This window comes from Rhipicephalus microplus, chromosome 8 (genome assembly GCF_043290135.1).
Source record: "Rhipicephalus microplus isolate Deutch F79 chromosome 8, USDA_Rmic, whole genome shotgun sequence".
NCBI classification, from domain to species: domain Eukaryota; kingdom Metazoa; phylum Arthropoda; class Arachnida; order Ixodida; family Ixodidae; genus Rhipicephalus; species Rhipicephalus microplus.
Genome location: NC_134707.1, coordinates 58,800,159 through 58,819,877, shown reverse-complemented (window position 1 = coordinate 58,819,877; position 19,719 = coordinate 58,800,159). Strand labels below are relative to the sequence as shown.

General features: G+C 45.8%; 1 long non-coding RNA gene across 1 annotated transcript in view; it reads left to right on the top strand.

Moving 5' to 3' along the window:
- Positions 1 to 19,463, top strand: part of LOC142768531 (uncharacterized) — a 33,210-nt gene extending 13,747 nt beyond the window's left edge. Inside the window, exon 2 of the long non-coding RNA XR_012885328.1 lies at positions 17,340 to 19,463. This is a non-coding gene — a long non-coding RNA (uncharacterized LOC142768531). The remainder of the gene's footprint in view (positions 1 to 17,339) is intronic.
- The last annotated feature ends 256 nt before the right edge of the window (positions 19,464 to 19,719 follow it).

Here is a 19,719-nt window from a genome sequence, read left to right as displayed (position 1 = left end):
AATTTTAGTCTGTGTCGCTGCGTGTGCCTCTAGTGTGACTACGGAATGGGCCAACGAAAGATTGTGAGCACGACAAGGCGGTGACGGAGACTTCCAGAGACGATCGGGTGACTGTTTATGTTGTTGCAGTGTAAATATGACGACGACAAGGCAAAATACACTCCCAAAGACAGTATCCCAAAGCTTTTGTACCCGAGACATACACTTGTCTGATATAAAGAGCTGATTGATTGATTGATTGATTGATTGATTGATTAAAGCCCCGATCGACCAGGTTGGACAGGTGGCTAAAGCCAGTGGGGTTCTAGAGTAAGTCCTCCCGCATTAAAATGACTTATGTTTCATTAAAATACGTCTGTTGTGTTCTGAAGTTCACTTTCGAAGTCGGCATGGTCCTGCTTGTGAAGAACTCGGCTGCGTGTTTCCGTAGTGGTGGGGCCACAAAGTGGCAGGTACATGCAAAGCCGCGGATGTAGTTAAACATCTCCGCTTTCGTGGTAGGCATGATGTTGCTCTCATGTGAAACTAATTCATACTGTCAAAAGTAGGCTGTCTATCACTTCGCGCCAGCTTCTTCAAACCTTCGTCGAATATGATGGTATCCGAAAAGCGATCTCTGCCCGGCACGACCTTCTTTGTCGGCTAATCCTTTTCGTCTCGCTTTTAAAGTTCCGACTCGAATGAAATTTTTCGTTAAACCTGCAAGGAATATGCAGACAAAGATCGATGATACTTACTTCTCTGATCATTGCGTCGCTGAGAATGGCGATGTCCAGAAAGTCGAGGACCGCCGAAATGGTGTACGTAATGGAAAGCACGTGCTCCACCGTCCAGAACTCTTCGACGAAATTCAGGTAGATGCCGCTGCAGGAAGCCCAGAGGACCATGGCGCCAGAGACCACTATAGCATGCTGCCAGGTCTCGTTCAAACTTCGCTTGATGTGCGAAATCGCGCCTAGGTTCAACCTGACGTTTTCGACCATTCGTGCTCGCCTTTCCGGGCCGATGTAGTCGTAGCCGCCGCTTCGCACGATGAGCCTGAGTACCGCGTGCTGGTGCTCAATGTAGAGCCGTATCACTTCGCAGCAGGGTCTGATGACCAGGAAGGGAGCCGCATCGACCACGTAAAACACGAAGTTACCGGCGATGCAAGTGAGCGTCAAGGTAGCGCCCAGCACTGGGCCGCAAGCAAGTTTGTCTACGAATTCGATCGAAAGGTAGCTACTGGTGCATACGTTCACATCAAATGCTGCTAGCAGCAGGAAACGGATCAAATAACTGCCATTTGTCGCCTTAAGACCATTCTTGGGTGCAACGAACCGGACTCGCTGCTCGTACTTGTGCGATTCGTGAAAAAAATTCTGCAAGCTTCTCGCTTTGAGGAGCATGAGCGTTGCGTTCAGCGCAATCTTGGAACTGTCGAAGGCGCAAATGAGTACGTACAGGTGCGTTGTGAAAATCAGTTCGTGCACCAACACAGTGAGCCAAAGCTCGTAAATATAAGCGATCTCGTTGATGGCGCACAGAAACATGCAAGCGGCGGAATAGATTAGGTAGCACTTGTTCCAGGAAAGGAACTGCTCTTCGGACTCCGAAGTCCTAGAACTGCGCAGGAGCAGAAGACCGAAATATTTGCAGATCCTTCCGTACCCCTCGAAGTGGCGCCTCATGAAGGACGACATAATGGTCGCATTGGTAATTTTTAAAACAATCGTCCTTTTTTCTTTTTCGCGGGGAATCGGAGTGAGCAGTCGAGGACTGTATAGTAAACCGGAAGTTGTTCACGTCACACCGGTACTCTGCCATAGAAAAGAATGAAAATTGGAAGAGCTAGTAAAGTCATATGCCTCTTTTTTGTTAGCACTATATCGTACTATATGTGAGGTCTATTAGACTTACTGAATGCTTAATGATGAGCTAGTATGTTGCTACTTTATTAATGAAGCAGGGTGCGAAAAAAATGTTCACGCACTCATAGGTGGAGGACGCACACAAAAGCCCGCTGAGTCAACTGTAAGTTGCTTCTTACGTTAAATGACGCACAGTTGTGTACAAATATATTCGCATGAAATCATTTTCATTATGCGTTCATAAAGCTTGTATAGTTTCTTAACTATACTTACTACCTAACGTTTTTTCAGAAGGAAAGGCATCCTAAATAAATGAATGTAGCAGATAAGTTATTCATTAAAGGGAATTTCACTGCTGATGACATATCTGTATTGGCTTTGTCTGTTGGAGCTCACAATTGTTTAAACAGCCATTATAGTTTGATCCCATACATGCTTATTTGTGTTTTTCAGTGTGCCGCGTACATCGGCAATCAATGCCGGGATGCAAATTACGTCGGGTCCTACCTAAAGTTGTACGCTTATAGATAAGCTGCGTCGCACGACACGTTAAACCGCTATAGTTATTTTTCTACCACGTTGCCAATGGTGAGTTGAAATAACTTGCCAGCTGTTAGCCGGATCGGGTCGCCACTTACCTGAGCACTGACTCACGACTCTGCGAGTGCTACTTGTACGCGCTTATTTCATATTTGGCAGTTTCCAACACACCATCAACGATGCTATTTCGGAAGTTTTCACCAGCATCAAACTGCCGCCCGATGTCCTCGTGCATGTCGGTCGTCCTTGACTCGGTTGCGTTACCATGGATACCATACTTCTAACCTCTTACGAGTGCTTTTTGAGTTAGCACAAGTGTTTCCCTCCCTTGGCTGCGCAGGCCAGACCGCAGGTCTTTCGCTGAGAGTATAGGATCTTTAACTCGCAAGAATCCCATCGATTTCAGTTGTCGCTATGCGTTTTCTCGGCGCTCAATACGTTGTGGGGACTGCACATTTTATTGCCGCAGGAGACGCCTTTTTTTGTGTGTGTGAAACAGCTTTATTGCGTGCGATGTCTGAGTGCGCGTCCACGTTCGACAGTTCGAAGACCTACTTACTCGTTAATGACCTCTAACACGCGAGGTAGTATTTGACTGGGGCTCTGCATTATCGCTTCTAATTGTTTCGCCGATGAAGCTATATTTGCGCAAACACACGGGTCGTACTGTCAGATTTGGCGTTAGTGAGGCGTTCGCCGTGTCTGCAATAAAATCGGCGCGTAGATCAGCTGCGATAATAGAAGAAAAGCGGCTGCTCCGCCACGTGTTTGTTGGGTAAACGTTCGTTTCATGCGCCGGTCGTAAGTCTCCATAAAATGATGTTGCTGTATACAGGGCGGGTCTGTAAAAAAAAAACAAAACACCGATACATAACGTGATCTTTACAGACCGCTGGCATGATTGCTCAGTTTTGTTTCCCGCTAAAACTAGACCAAAACGCTTGTGCTTTTACCCTCATCCCACCTAAGCCTAGCTCTACACAGCAAAACGTTGGTCAAATCGGTATATTTTTGATGATGCATGCGGTTTATCCGTTTTCCCAAACGTTATGCGAGCCTACCTCAGCGTTTGTCAAATGGTACGGTCATAAACGAGTGCTCAATTAAGCGCACGTCACTGATTTCAAACGGTGGTGCGAAATCCCGGCGCAAGTTTGTCGCGACTGAGAGCCCGCAGCGAAAAAAAATAGTGAAAATTCTCAACAAGGGTGAATCAATGAATGCGATAGCAAGAAATTGTAATCCTATACGAAGTGAGGTTGGCAGCTAACTCTTTAGGATTCAATCTCACACAACTCTACAAAACGCGGTTTTAAGAAAGCACGACCGCTCCAAGGACGCTATTCGCACATTCTCCTCGCGTTGAAAGCGCAGCGTGTATACAAGGGTATGCGAGCCGCCTGCAGCCGAGATAGCTAGATAACGATCGCGCCAGCGTTACCACGCTTGTAAAATCAAAGGTCGCAGTTGGGACGCGGGGGATCTTATATATTTCGACCGATCCCGTCTTTTCATGCTCAGTAAAGACGGGCAAGGGGTTTCCTGTCTGCTTGAGCGTTCGACCACCGGTTTACCAGCCACCAGCCCCTGGGATCTTATCGCATGTGCCTGAGAGCGATAGATATGGGCCGGTTTGTTTGACTTCCGCTTCAGTGGCGCCCACTCGCGCGCTATCACCAGCGTTTAGAAAGTAGGATGCGCTGGGGCCCTGGGGGATCTTATCAATTTCGACTTTCTACGTGACATGACAGCGACAGCAACTGCAAAAAGCCGTGGAGACGGTACATGTAATTGCTATCGCAATAAAAGAAGCACCAAAATAATCGAGTGTGCCTCCTCTCCCCCTCAAAACGACAGCTGTGACGCTAACGGGAGCTCCCGGGTCAACACTGGGCGATTTTCAGAACCATTTTGAAGGGAAGCATGGTACAATGTCGAGTAGTGCCACGGTAAGCGGTAATTGATGAAGGCAAAACGGAATGCAAAACTCAGCACAGCATACCAGTTATGACCAATAAAACATATTGTATATACCGTGCGCACGCGTTGTCACTCATTTACATGCGCATGTGGACGGGTTATAAAGCTCCCCAGTTCTTTGCTCACTCATCATGTTTCACTGTGGGGAGATGCATGGATTACTTTTTTTTCTTACCTTGATTTTCAAGAAGCAAAAAAAACTGGACTCCTGGTTATCGAACCATGTCACGACCTCCTTTTCATTACATAAGAGGTCGTGCGGACTAGCCCATTGGTCCCACGCCCTAGCTTGAGGAGTCTTTAATTCCAGGCAACTGAAGTGTCGCACTGCTGTAGCACCATTAATAAGCATGCGTGCACACATCGGAATAAACCAATAGGGTAGCCGGCCGACTATCGGTACCGAATCCGGCACCTCCCGCAAGGGAAAGTGATGCCCGGCCACTTTGCGACCACCTTGGTGGAAATAATAATGAAAAACGTTGTGTCAGTCTAATCAAAATGTGACGGCCCCTCAAAAAAATTTGGGTGTTTAGAGGTTGTATGCAGGGGTGTAGCCAGAGGGTGGCACACCGGGCCCGTGCCCTCACCCTCCCCCCAAATATTTTTTGATCATTGCATACAGAGCGAAAAATGGCCATTTCAAGTGGGTGCCTCTTGCCAAATCAAGGTGGTGCACCCCCATCCCCCGCAAAACATTTCCGGCTACGTGCCTAGTTGTACGCATTCCTTTTTTTTGCAAACTGAGACCGACAGCGGGAAACAAACACTTCACTCTTCCAGCACTGCACCAGCAAAGATAATTTCTTCGAGGTGGTCTGAGCATCCATTTTTGACCCGTAAGTGAAATTAAATGCTTCATTCTCATGTATGAGCCCTCGTACACACAGCGCAAGTTTCAGTTGAATCGTTATAAAAAAAGATGGAGTTACGGGAATACTTTGAAAGAAGTAAAAAAAGTTTACAATTGCTCTCATCTCTCTGCAAATAAAGGCCACAAGCTCAAAAACCACTCGTCACAGCCATTGACTGTTTCGAGCATGGCGCGCTCAGTCATTACTGGGGCTGCAGTGGGAGGCCGCCACTTGCCCATGCGTACGTGCGCGATCACACTGAAAAGCCGTGTATTGGAATAAAAACGAAGAGAAAAAGTGCTCATAGTCACTGGCGTGCGTGACGTATTTTCTTTTCCCGTGCCATCCCTCCCTGCTTAGCTTTCAGCGCTTTGGTCAGCTCTAGAAGAGAGAATACAGTGGCAGCATGCGCCAAAATTTTTCAACTCCGCTCGTACTGGACGTATTCTAAAAGTAATTTTCCGTTTTGCATTGCTCAACTACCGTTTTTCAATATCTTGTTGGAAAAACATTCTCGGTTACTAAGGGTATTAATATTGACAGATATGTGGAATTCAACGTCCCGAAACCACCATACGATTATTAGAGACGCCGCAGTGGAGGGCTCCGGAAATTTCGACCACCTGGGGTTCTTTATAACGTGCACCCAAATCTGAGCACACGTGCCTACAGCATTTCCGCCTCCATCGGAAATGCAGCCGCCGCAGCCGGGATTCGATACCGCCACCTGCGGGTCAGTAGCCGAGTACCTTAACCAGTACCACCATGGCGGGGCGGTTACTGAGGGTATAGACATGCGAATTTGTGTAGAGACAAAGAGGAAAATAGAATTGTTATATCTGCTTAGTAAGCCTTCAGTAAAAATTTCTTCTCTGAAAGGGACGCTGAAGGAAAAAACAATTTTCCGTTTTGAATTGCTTAATTACTGTTATGGTATCTCTTGCTGGAAAACCACCCACTGTTATTAATGGTATACACATGCAAATATGTGTACAGACAAAGAGGAATATAGAATTGCTATACCTTTTTAGGCCAATGAAGGTGGTCTACATAGATATAAGAAACCAAAAGTTGCTATGACAAGACGAGTGCACATGACCCAAGGGGTCTATCAACATGCAAGGTGTTCAGATTTAGTGCCTACTTTCCAACCATAGGTTCTGTCTAGCAAGCGCCAATGTGTGCATGCAGTTACCAAACTACTTAATACAATATCTACTTTTTACATCTGTTGAGACTAGGCTTATGCGAATAGTGAATTTTAAGTTCGAAGCGAATAGTGAGATTGGTTGAATAATTTCGAATCGAATTCATGCTGAAAGATGACATATACAGAAAAATGGGCATACTTATCAATTAACCTGCGCAATAATCAAGAAGCATGAAATCAGGCTCCTATGCAAATTCTTTTTTTTTTCATTCAAATAAAGGTAAAACAACTGTCAGTAGTACCAGAATTACACTTTTGGTAGATGTAAGTGATAACCTGTCAAATATGTAACATCAAAATTTTTTCTGTACTTATATGGAACATAGGCCGACATAACAAGCTTTGATATATATGATGAATCGGTTTGTTGGCGATATGTTCATTTAAAGGAGCCCTGCAACACTTTTTCAAGAAGCCTTGAATTCACTAAAGAATCCTATTGCCTCATGAATTCACCACCGTAATCTTTTATAGAATCCGTCAAGTACGAGCGAAGTTGCGAAAATTCGCGTGCTGCAACTGTATTCTTTCTTCTAGTGCTGACGAAAGCGCTGAAAGCTAAGCAGGAAGGGAAGACACGGGTAAAGAAAATACGTCACGCATGCCTCGTGACCTGGAGCACTTTTAGGGGCGAAGCTCCTCAGGGTGTGGGTCTGTCCATCCCCTTTGGTGTATGTAGCCACCGGTGGCACATACCCGTTCTGGAGCGGGTATGTGCCACAGGGGATGTGAGATGGCGGTACTTGGAGTGTTCACTATATGGACGCACGGACAGACGCATGGGCGGGCGGGCAGACAGACTAGCAGACGGATGGACGCGCGGAGCGGATATGTGCTACAGGGCATGCGAGATGGCGGTACTCGAGTGTTCACTGTATGGACTCACGGACGGACGCGCGGACGGATAGACGCACAAACGGACAGACGCATAAATGGACGCAGGGATGGTCGCGCGGACGGGCGGAAGCAAGAACGAATGGACGAACGGACGGACGCACGGACGGGCTGACGGACGCTTCGCCCCACTCATCATTCACTCCGTGGATATGCTGCGATTTTTTTTATTCAAATACGCGGCTTTTCAGTGCGAGCGCGGTACACGTGGACAAGTCGCGGCCTCCCGCTGCGACCCCAGTAATGACCCAGTGCGCAATGCCCAAATCGAGCAATGGCTGATTGAATGGCTGTGACGAGGGATTTTTGAGCTTGTGGCGTCATTTGCAGACAGAAGAGAGCAATTTTTAGCTGACTTCGAGGATTTGTTGTGAATATCAGGCCGCGCACTGTGCCAAAATTTTAGAATCGCGCGATCGGTAGCCTCGACTACCGATCGGCAGTGACCATGCACAAGAAGTGTTGCACGGCCCCCTTTTGGTACTCGGCTGCTGACCCGCAGGTCGCGGGTTCGTATCCCGGCTGCGGCGGCTGCATTTCCTATGGAGGCGGAAATAATGTAGGCCCGTGTGCTCAGATTTCGGCGCACGTTAAAGAACCCAAGGTGGTCGAAATTTCCGGAGTGCTCTACTACGGCGTCTCTCATAATCATATGGTGGTTTTGGGACGTTAAACCCCACATATCAATCAAATCAATCAATTGCAGGGCCTCATTGAATTTGAAGTAGAACTACGCTGCAAAACGGATTTTTCTTGGATAGGTGCTTTCACGGCTTGTCACCCCTACACCTCAGTGAAACCACTTTTACAGGAGGTTACGTGCAAAGTAATATGCACTTATTTGTTCATTGTGAATACTTCGAAAGTTTCAATACTTCAAACTCGAATCAAAGCAGATTCGAATACTCTACTACTATTCGTTCAAATATTCACAGCATTTGAATATTCGCACAAGCCTGGTTGAGACGATGAAGCATAATATCTGCCTAGTGGAGGTGTACATCACTCTAATGATCACATATTCAGCATTTGATTCACCTTGTAAAACACTTTATTGCCCTCATAAAAAACTTTAATGCCTTCTTTGGGACGTATTGCACTTTTTATTTGGACGCACCTCTCCTGTTATGGGAAACGTGTTTTTTACAGGAGGAACCTAAATTTCTATTGTAATATTCCTTCAGGTTTGCCTTCACTCTGTCCATGTGGAATTCAAGCTGATGACTTCACGTCACAATTGTCTGTAGACACAAGTTGCACTGGAAAAGCTTGAGGCTATGACAATTCTAAAAAGATGAAGCCTTATTCAGGTACTGAAACTTTCGCGAACAAAGTCCATTGGCACAAGACTCTTCCCGAATGTGGCAGGCCCTTCCGTATCTTCTACCGCGCAAGCAGAGTTCGCTGTTAATCTGTGCCTACCTTGAGCTTCTATTACGCCATCATCATCTGCTTCTTCATCCTTTCGAATGCTGGTCCTCAGTAAACTTCTAGAAGCTAGAGGCATCGCTGAAAAGAGGTCAAAAGACAAAATAAGCTTTACTGTTCCGGTGTCGGGAGACTGGCATGAGAGAATATAAAGTATACGAGGAAGTGTAATACAATATTTTTGGTGTTTTGCATATTGAAACTATACAAATATGAGGCACGCTGTAGTGGATGGCTCAGGAAATTTCGCATACCTCAGGTGCATGTAAATTTATTTAGGTACACTCAAACCTCGATATAAAGAACGTGGATATAACAAACATCGGTTATGACAAAGTGAACGAAAAATAGTCTTGCAACAGCTGTAGTGTTAAAATTATACCTTTATAACAAATTTTTGAATGTAACGAAGTTATTTTTGTGTAAGATGCAACTTGTTATAATGAGGTTTGAAGTATATAAGCCTCTGCCATTTTCGCTAGTATAAAATATGCGACCGCTGTGGCTCGGATCGAAGCTGTAACTTTCGGGTAAGCAACTGGGAACCCTGAGGACGCACGCCAAGGTAGTGGGCAAACTGGGAACGTTGAAAACACACGAACCCTGGCGAAAGCTTCCAATTCTGCAAGCCTAGTATGTCCTGGTGAAGACGAACCAAACTGCACAATAATCGTGAGAGTTGTGCGTGCTCACCACATCATGACGCCCCAGCTTAAAAGAGCACATAATTTCTGTCCTTCGACTCAGTCACATAACGAACACCACCTTATCAAAAAACATAAGTCTAGGATCACCAAGATTGTAATAGCAACTGTGCACTGCTGTAACGTTGTTATGGCTCATCACCGAGGTACTAATGCATGAAGTAATTACACAGTGAGGCATAGTTAGTCCCAAAACACAACCTCCGGTTATGGTGTGTCGTCACTAAGGCACAATCTGCTGATTTTGAAGGCTTCCAGCTCTTCCATACTATTAACAGCCATTATAGACACCTGTGGCTAACCTAAAATTACCAGAAGTCATGATCATATGCGAAACTACTCACTGCATGAAGGCAAAGCTGCAGGTGCCCCCCCCTTACCTATTCTCAATATGTATATCGTCAATATACAGTTTCTTTGCGCCACAGGATAGTCGCCTGTGCCTGCAAAACCTTTTTGATGTCACCGAGCGTTGCTTAAGTAAACTAAACTTTATCTAAATTATCGCCTCTGTCGGTATTGATGGCCAGTGATGTCAATGTCTGGGCATTCCCACAACGTGTCTGATGGCCTCCTCTCCTTTTTTCGTATTGTTTGTACCCACGGTTGATAAGGTAGTGAGCTGCTAGACCAAATTATCTTTTGTGATTGGGAGAAAAATTAAGCGCGTAGACTTAAGGTTTTCGTGAACCATGCTTCTGTGTTAACGTGTAAATACTCTTTGATGTACGGGGGGAGGGGGTTTTTAAAGTTCTCAGGCCACTATCCCATCTATTCCTATGGGAGCAAGACCTCGTAGTGTGCCCCACTCCACCCTGTACATATAAACATTCGTTAACATTTTGAGACAGTCAGATTTCCAAGACTTCACAGTGGTGCTCGTAGCCACAACTTCAAAAACTCCTATGTGAAGCAAATGTTGAGTTTTATGTTCTATAAGAAAGCGACTTAATGACTGCCTAGTGATAAACTATTGTATATTGTTTATATGAAATGGTTCTACTGTGGGCAAGAAATTTTTGGCATACTTTTTTCTTTTCTGGCTTACTAAGACTCCACTTCTGGCAAGACTTGGTTTGCGGTGGACCCTCAGTGCTAGTCCTTTGTGTGCGTTCGTTCGTCTTGTCTATTTCTAACTGTCTTTAGCTTTTGGAGCTGGTTTGTGGAATCTCACAAGTGCATTATTCAGATATGTGAAATGGCTTAACGTGTGTTTTCTAGACAAATAAGTTGGTAGTCATTGTGAATAGATTTGCCCCCTAACATTTCCTTAATAGACTGCAGCAGAAGCTTTCTCGTGGAGATTTTTTTCAGACAATGCATGGGCATTGCCTGGAGGTTCATCACTTAGCCCTTATATGGCAACACAAGCCATCGTGAGCTAATAATATTAATAAAAATATTAAGTATTGGTGTTTCCCATCTCGAATCGACGACATGGTGAGGGATGCTGTGGCGGAATTTCCAACACTTTAACCAACACAACCCATCACTTAGCCATTGTTTGTGCAGTATTAGCCATCATTATCTATCACTATGCAAGATCAGCCAACTCCAGTGAGAATTCCTCTACATTAAAATTATTGAGCTACTGTGTGTACAGTTTTCATCATCTACCAATTGTATCCACCCAAAGTATGTGATACGATAACTTGCCAACCCAATTGTATGCTATGTTTACGTGGTGTGGCAGGTGTACTGTCCTGCTTTCTTTTTGCAACAACTGTGTGATTTGCTTACCACAGCAACACTTGTGGCTGACTTACTTTCTGCACAGACCGTTCTTGCTGCCCCTTTCACACAATGACAATTACAAACGCGTGCTTTTCTGTGGCACATGGATGCGACTGCTAGATGCACAGTGGTGTCTTACGTACGATTAGCGATGGCGGTTACGGCAATCAAGAAGCATCGTTACTTTCTTTGAGACCTTTAAACTGCGTTCAGCTTGAGACCTTGGGAGAGTATAACTTGGCCTCAGAGATGCCTTTGCATCATGTGGTCTTGTGAGCAACCTCTTTTCGAATATGGCCCCAGCAGGGGCGCCTGCGCAAGTAGGCGTTTGGTGTGTAGCGACACCATGGACCCGAGCTAACGCGGGAGTTTTGACTCCCTCCCACGCCTAGCCGTGCGTGGCTTTGCCTTGTCCGGGGAAAAGGGGATCCTGGGGGTTGAGCTGACGCTGGGTGATTGGACCTTTAAGGCCTCTGGCAAAGGCAACACACCCCTTTGGCCCCGGCTTCACGTAGACGGCACCCCTGGGCTGACCCACCCAGGGGAAATTGGCAATCGCCTTTTCCTATCTCTCTCTCCCTACATCTTCGTCTTTATCTCTTACTATTTATCTGTCCTGTCTTCTACTCTCTTCCGTTTACTTCAGGTATTCATGGCGGCAAGGGTTAACCTTGTGTAGGTATCCCACCTTGGATAATTACATTGGGTTATAGTGACAGCGTACGGCTGGCGTTGGGAGGGCTTGTTTCAACAAGTCCAACCGCGTCCCCTTGTTGGGCTCCGTGGTGGGTGGTCGCCGCTGTTACCGAACACATTCATACTTGTGAGGCTTTACAAGCATCCACCGACCTTGATTGGTCTCGCAAGAGAGGCCGCACCGAAGCAAGTTATCACGTCTCGAAAGAAACTAAAGTTACTTTCGCGAAGTACCACATTATCCACAGTGACAGCACACCTCTAAGAAAATTATCCCCATTTTTGGTGGCCAAGTGCCTAAAAGAAAAAATAGGACCCACATACAAAGCATCCAAAATGTCAAGCGGTGACCTTCTTTTGGAGCTAACCGAAAAAGACCAAATGCCTAAGCTATCCCAACTAACCAGCATTGGAGAAACAGCTGTCACCGTTTCGGTCCATCGCTCTCTAAACACCAGCAGGGGAGTAATCTCTGAGGAAGACTTCTTAGGCCTTAGTGACCAAGAGCTCCTCGAAGGTTTCCACGACCAAAATGTCATCAAAGTCCAAAGAATTGTAATCCGTCACAATAATCGGGAAGTGCCCGCCAAACACGCAATACTAACCTTTGGAATGAGAAATGCCCACCTCTCTTAAGGCTGGGCACTTAAAAATAAATGTCAGACCCTACATTCCCAACCCCAGACGCTGTTTCAAACGTCAGAGATTCGGACACGCCTCGCACTCTTGCAGAGGCAAAGAAACATGCGCAGAATGCAGCGCAAACGACCACAAATCAGAAAACTGTTCATCCTCACCCCACTGTGTTAACTGTGACGGGAAACACACAGCGTATTCCCGGTCATGCCCATGCTGGAAAAAAGAAAAAGAAGTCATCGCTCTTACCGTCAAAGAAAAAATATCATTCAGCGAAGCGCGAACACGGCTATGGTACCTTTTCCACAGAAGTTACGCCGATGTGACGCAGTCGGGGGCAGCGTCACAAAGGCCTCAGGAGTCGACCGCTACCACACCCAGTGGTTCTATGGTGACTCAAACCGCCCCCGTAAAAGAAGCAGCGCCAGCTGCTCCATGCACATAAAAGGGCGCGCAGCCTCCGGTCTTCCTGGGCCCTAAACTCAATAGAGTGCCAAGGCCTGAGATCCGTTTCTCAGCGCCTCACTCTCGATCTTCCAGCGCCTCAGACAAGGCAATGGAGATCGACCACAAAACTCCGGTGTCATCGACACCGAAGGACAAGCGCTCTCTCGAGCGTACCAAACAGGACAAGAACAAAGTCCCAGTAACCACAATAAGAAAGCGATAACCGTAATAGCTATCGTATTCCTCTCTATTTCTATTTCTTAATATTGTCACCTATCATCTTTTATACCGATAAATCCCCAGAAGTATATTTACTTAACTTTATTCTGTCATGGCTTTTATCGTACATTGGAACTTAGGTGACATAACTTAGGTGACATAAAGGACATCATTAACAAATTCTCACCAGTAGCCTTTTGCCTCCAAAAGACAAATCTTGGTGCAAAACACAGCCATTTCCTAAACGGCTTCAAAGTTGCCCGGAAGGACCAAGAACATTGCAACCGTCTTTCAGGAAGAGTAGCCATAGTGGTGCAGGGCAGCACTCCTACGCGAGATGTCCAAATAAACACATCTTTCGAGGCCGTAGCCGTCACCATCCTATCATACAAAACCATCACCATCTGCTCACTGTATATCCCACCTCACACCCTTTTCACCACCAAAAACCTAGAAAATATAGTGGAACAGTTGCCACAACCATTCATCTTAGTTGGGGATTTCAATGCTCCTTCAACTCTTTGGGGTAGCGACGAAACTGACGCAAAAGGGCAAGCCGCAGAAGATTTCATTTTATCAAATGACATCTGCCTTCTTAATTCCGGTGCTTTTACCTACTTTTCACCAACCTCGCGCACATTTAGTTGCTTAGATCTCGCCATGTGTTCATCGTGTATTTTTAATGATTTTAAATGGGACGTCGTCAACACGTCTTATGGTAGTGATCATCAACCCGGCATCATAAAACTTATACCATCTTACCCAACTCTAACAAGCAGGCCACACCGGTGGAAACTACAGCTCGCGAACTCGACAGTTTTCACAGAAAACGCTAAGCTCGACGAAGTTTTCTCATCGGAGCTTTCTGTTGAGGAACTAAACGAAGAGTTCGTCAAAGTTTTAATCTTAGCAGCAGAAAAAGCAATACCGCAATCATCCGGCATCGTACGCAAGAAATTCAACCCTTGGTAGACAAACGAGTGTACTGATGCCAAAAAACTACAAAATAAGGCCTGGGGAATTCCACGAAGATACCCCACCTACGCCAACCTCATCAACTTCAAACAGGCAAAAGCCAGAGCCCGATTTATTCGAAGACAGGCAGAAAAGGATTCATGGCAAAAATACATATCATCAATTAACTGTTCAGTCACATCTAAACACATCTGGGACCAGGTGAGGAAGTTCAAGGGAGAGTACTCCTCCTACACAATACCACTGCTTACAAGTCCAGACACACAATCAACACTAGAAGACCAGGCCAGCCTATTAGGAGAACACTTTTATAAGGTATCATGCTCAGCAAATTACACCAATACATTCCTGAGATATAAAGAAAATGCAGAGAGACAAAGATTGCCTACTAGCAGTACCTCAAATGAAAGTTATAACCTTCCGCTTACGCTGCACGAATTAAACAGGGTACTTTCTGCCGGTAAAAAAACGGCAACAGGGTCTGACCAGATACACTACGCAATGTTGGCACACCTATCCCAAGCATCCGCGAAAGCACTTCTCCAATTCTTCAACAAAATATGGGACTCTGGCATAATGCCTGAAGATTGGAAAAAAGCCATATTCATACCATTCCTAAAACCTGGTAAACCCCCAACAACCCCAAGTAGCTATAGACCCATTGCATTAACAAGTTGCCTTGCAAAAACTAACGAAAGCATCATAAATATTAGACTTACCTTCACTCTGGAATCGGAGCACCTAATTGACGCACACCAGTGCGGATACAAAAAGGGCTGTTCCACCACTGATCACCTTGTTAGGCTGGAACAAGAAATACGACAAGCATTTCTACACAAACAGTTCTGTCTCTCGGTCTTCTTTGACTTAGAGAAAGCATATGACACAACTTGGAGATACGGAATTCTCAGAGATCTAGCTAACTTAGGGATTCGCGGAAGAATGCTGAACTGCTTACACAATTTTTTATCGAATAGAACTTTTTTAAGTACGTTTGGGTACGGTACTGTCACGGATATTTGTCCAAGAAAATGGTGTACCTCAGGGCGGTGTTTTGAGCACCACCCTGTTTATAGTGAAAATGAAATCCATCAACAGGGCTATACCCCGTACAGTCATGCACTCCATCTATGTTGATGATCTGCAAATTGCATGCCGAGCCTCCAGCCTATCATCCTGCGAAAGGCAACTCCAAATTACAATAAATCGGCTTACGAAATGGGCCAACCAAAATGGTTTCCGCTTTTCAGCCCAAAAAACCACAGCTGTTCTCTTTACGCAAAAGAGAGGGTTGTTCCCTGAACCCGCGCTCAAACTATACAACATCAACATGCCGGTAAAGCAAGAACACAAATTTCTAAGAATCACATTCGACCGAAAACTAAACTTTCTACCACACATAAATGCATTGAAAACTAAGGCAAACAGAGCACTCAATGTGCTCAAAGTACTCTCCCATAAACACTGGGGTTCCGATCGACTCTGCCTTATACGTATTTACCGATCTCTTGTACGCAGCATTTTAGACTACGGATGCATAGTCTACGACTCGGCGCGAATCTCATACATCCGCCGTCTCGACCCTATACACAACCTCGGTCTCCGTCTGTCAAGTGGTGCTTACAGAACATCACCTGTGCAAAGTCTATACGTAGAATGCAATGAGCCCCCTCTATGTGATCGAAGAACATTACTAACCTTGTCATATGTTTTAAAAATAAGGTCGTCACCTGAACACATCTGCTATAAGATTGCCGCAAAATGTGACTCGCGACCCGCAGGTGGCGGGATCAAATCCCGGCTGTGGCGGCTGCATTTCCGATGGAGGCGGAAATGTTGTAGGCCCGTGTACTCAGATTTGGGTGCACGTTAAAGAACCCCAGGTGGTCGAAATTTCCGGAGCCCTCCACTACGGCGTCTCTCATAATCATATAGTGGTTTTGGGACGTTAAACCCCACAAATCAATCAATCAATCAATCAAATGCGACTCGCGCTCACACTACCTCAACAAACCGAACCTAATCAAACCACTTGTCCTACGTTTCGAGGAATACTGCCGCTTTTATACCATCCCTGATGGATCACTAGATGTCGCTATTAAACCACCAAGACTGCCGCCATGGTTTGACCTGTCACAGCTATGCGAATTTTCACTAAGCCGTTTCAACAAAAAAAGCACCCCACCAGAACACTTAGTCCAAGAATTTTATACACTTCAGCACGAATATAGGGATTCCGAAGAATTTTACACAGATGGCTCAAAAACGGAGGACCACGTGGGTATTGGGATTGTGACGACGAAAAGCGCAATTTCTGTGAAAGTACCTCGTAGTTTTCTATTTTTTCAGCTGAAGCTTATGCCTTGAGTGAAGCAGTTCGGAAAATCATCGCTGAAAAATACAAGAAAGCAATCATATACACCGACTCACTAAGCACACTAAAAGCACTACATATAAAATCCGAATGTGAGCCTATAATAGGCGACATTCTAAACATGGTATACTTAAACAGCCAGGCAACCTGCATCCGTTTCTGCTGGGTCCCAAGTCATGTTGGGAAACCCGGAAACGAAAAAGCAGATAAGTATGCTTCCCAGGCAGCCCATAAAACAGTAACAAAAGTAAGAATTCCCCTTAAAGATATCCAGAGAACAATTCGCCTGCCCCTACTAGAAAAATGGCAAAAGCAATGGGACACCTGCACGAACAATAAGCTCCACCGGGTGAAACCCACACTCGGGGGAATGGAAGACCTGCCGTCACCAGCAACGGTTTATTGAAGTTGTATTATGCCGACTTCGCATTGGACACGCACACTTGACACACAACTTCTTACTCGCAAAGGAAGAACCGTGTGAAAAATGCCAAGAAGCGTTAACACTTATGCACATCCTAATCACATGTCCTTCCATTGAAACACAGAGACAAAAACATTTCAGCAAGCTATACAAACAACACGTACCTTTACACCCTGCTTTGTTCCTAGGAGATGACCCTCTAGTACCTCTTCCTGACTTGCTAAACTTTCTGAAAGAATGTAACCTGTTAAATAAGCTTTAAAATCTAATCTTTTTAGTGTCCATTCCTGAAAGTCTTGTGCCTGGCGCAACATAGCCTTAGCTGCTTTTGTGCCATAAAAACCAAATTAACCTAACCTATCTCTCATTTTCAGTGGCACCAGGCAGCATAAGAAGCGGTGCTCAGTCCGTGAGAAGAGCAATGCGGAAAAGCATGAGCACCTCGAGTCTCCCACAGTCGATATCAGCAGCGACTCCAACTTCCCGGACTGCTTTCCTGGTGGCAAACCGGCCCCAGCAGCCGGCCAATCGGTTTAGCCTGCACCAAATGAACAGGCGCAACCCATGAAGAATGCGCCTGGGCGTTTGGTGGACGAGCCGGTTGTCACTCCCGTGTGGCATGGCCTGCACCGTGGAAGCGGTCGGAACTGTGACATTTTTTTAAAACTCTTTTTGGTGCCCTGACGCTTGGAAATATTCAGCTGAAAACGCAGTGAAGGTGTTCAGAGAAGCCGGAACGTCTTTCCACTGACGACCACTGCTAGTGTCGCGACACACGTCTTCAAAGACTAGCGACCTTTCTGAGACTTTGAAAAGGGACACTTCGGTGCCGTCTGCGCTTGAGTTTTAACGTGCTTGTGGCGACAGACTGGTCCGGTCACCAGTCTCCCCCCTTTTTTTTGTTTTTTTTCCAGGTGCTGTGTTATTGTGGGCAGCACGAGGACTGGCTGTGAGGCCATCTCTTAACTGTTGCATGCTTGAGTTCACATAACGCGTAGTGCGTCCTGGGCCACTGTCGGAATAGTGCCTTCCCGCTTTTATTTGCAGTTTTGGCGCTGCGGACTCTCGTCCCGCCTAGGCTCCAATTGTTAGCATCTTGGACACATTCTCCAGCTGGCCCCATTATTTATATGCATATATATGTTTTTTTTTTGCTTTCGTGCTTAGTAAGCTAAGCGTAACAACTGTTGTATTTTGGAATGGCAAGGGATACATTCTTTTTAGCTCTGGGCGCGAAATTTGCTTTGAGCGTTGTGCCGCTTTTAGCCTTGACGACGCAGTGATTGCACTGTTCTTTGAAGTGGTTCCTAATGCAAAGCAGCCTTACAAGCGTGACCAGTCCCATGAAAATGTTGGTCTCTCGTTCTGAGCATTCAGATGCATGGAAAGTTTTACTCTCCTGACCATCTGAATTAATAATGGTATTGTCATGACGCAGTAGCCACTATGTGGAGCCGTATAGTATGTTTGCATCTGCATGTATTTGTGAAATAATGAACTGAAACCTGTTTGTACCCACATTCTTGTGTCGAGCAGTAGACTCTTTCAGCGTTGATGGAGGAACACGCCGAGAACAGGGTTGCCGATGTCTGGGGTGGAACAACTGTGCCATTTGCGCCATTGTGCGCCAAACTTGTTTACCTGCGCTGAACCACTCCTGCTGCGCCAAACGTGCTTATCAGTGCCGTACTGGGCCACAACACCGCAATTTAGCGGCAAGGTGCGAAAGCCATCAAGCGCCGTGCCCGGAGAAGTGTCTGAAGCCGTGTGTTTATTTAATCGGAATGGTTGTAGTTTCGGTTTCTTAAAGGCTCGCTCCAGCAGCAGCCGTGAACTTTGATTCTAAGGGCCCGGTATCGATTGCTAGGCGCCTGCGAACACAGTGGGCATCAGTACGAATGGATTGTGAACCCTTCTACATGCGAAAAGACTGCAAGAAGAGCCTCTCTTTTTGGCGCAGCTGTATTCTTTTACACCAGCATTTTGTAGAGTTGCACGATACCAGATTTAAAAGAGTTGGGTGCCAGCCTGACCATTTGTTGTTGGTGTGTTCATCGTTTCACCCTTCTGCTGAAACTTCTTTTGCAACTTGGTGGCAGCATTGAGAAAAGGAAAGAAATGATGGCAGTAATGGTGCTCAAAAGAAGCCGGGTTGGTGTCCTGTTCCTGGAACAGCCTGGCAATAACAGGTGCAGATCACTGCTCATTGAGCGCATGTGCATATTCTCGTTCATTTAGCCGCTGTGCTTCGCGCTTGCCGAATCGGTGGCTTGACACTCGTGCGTTCTGGTCAAAAAAGAAAAGAGTGTCTGTGCATAACGAAAAAGAAAAGTAGCTGATTCCTCTCTCTGAGAATCGGTATTGTAACACGAAAGTGAAACGTGTATGCACAGTAGTTGTTAAGCGTTTATTGTTCACTGTTTTGACGCAAGGACAAAGGAATGAATGCTACAGTAACGAATTGCTAAGTGACGCGAAGAATTGCAAGTTGCTAGAAATTTGCAGCGCGTACCTCAAGCAGAAAACGTGCACGAAACGAGCGTACACAGGACGGGCATGGACCAAGAGCTGTCACGGCTCGACACTTAAACCGCGCTGTTCAAACAAAGGTGCAGGAAACAAGTATACAGAGGACAAATGCGAACTTTCACAACACTTACTTGGTGTGTGAACAGTGTGCTTCTTTCGTAAGCGTGGCAGCGAGCGGAGTGGCTGTGCGTTCGTGCTCTGCTGAATCAAACGTCTGATAAGTGC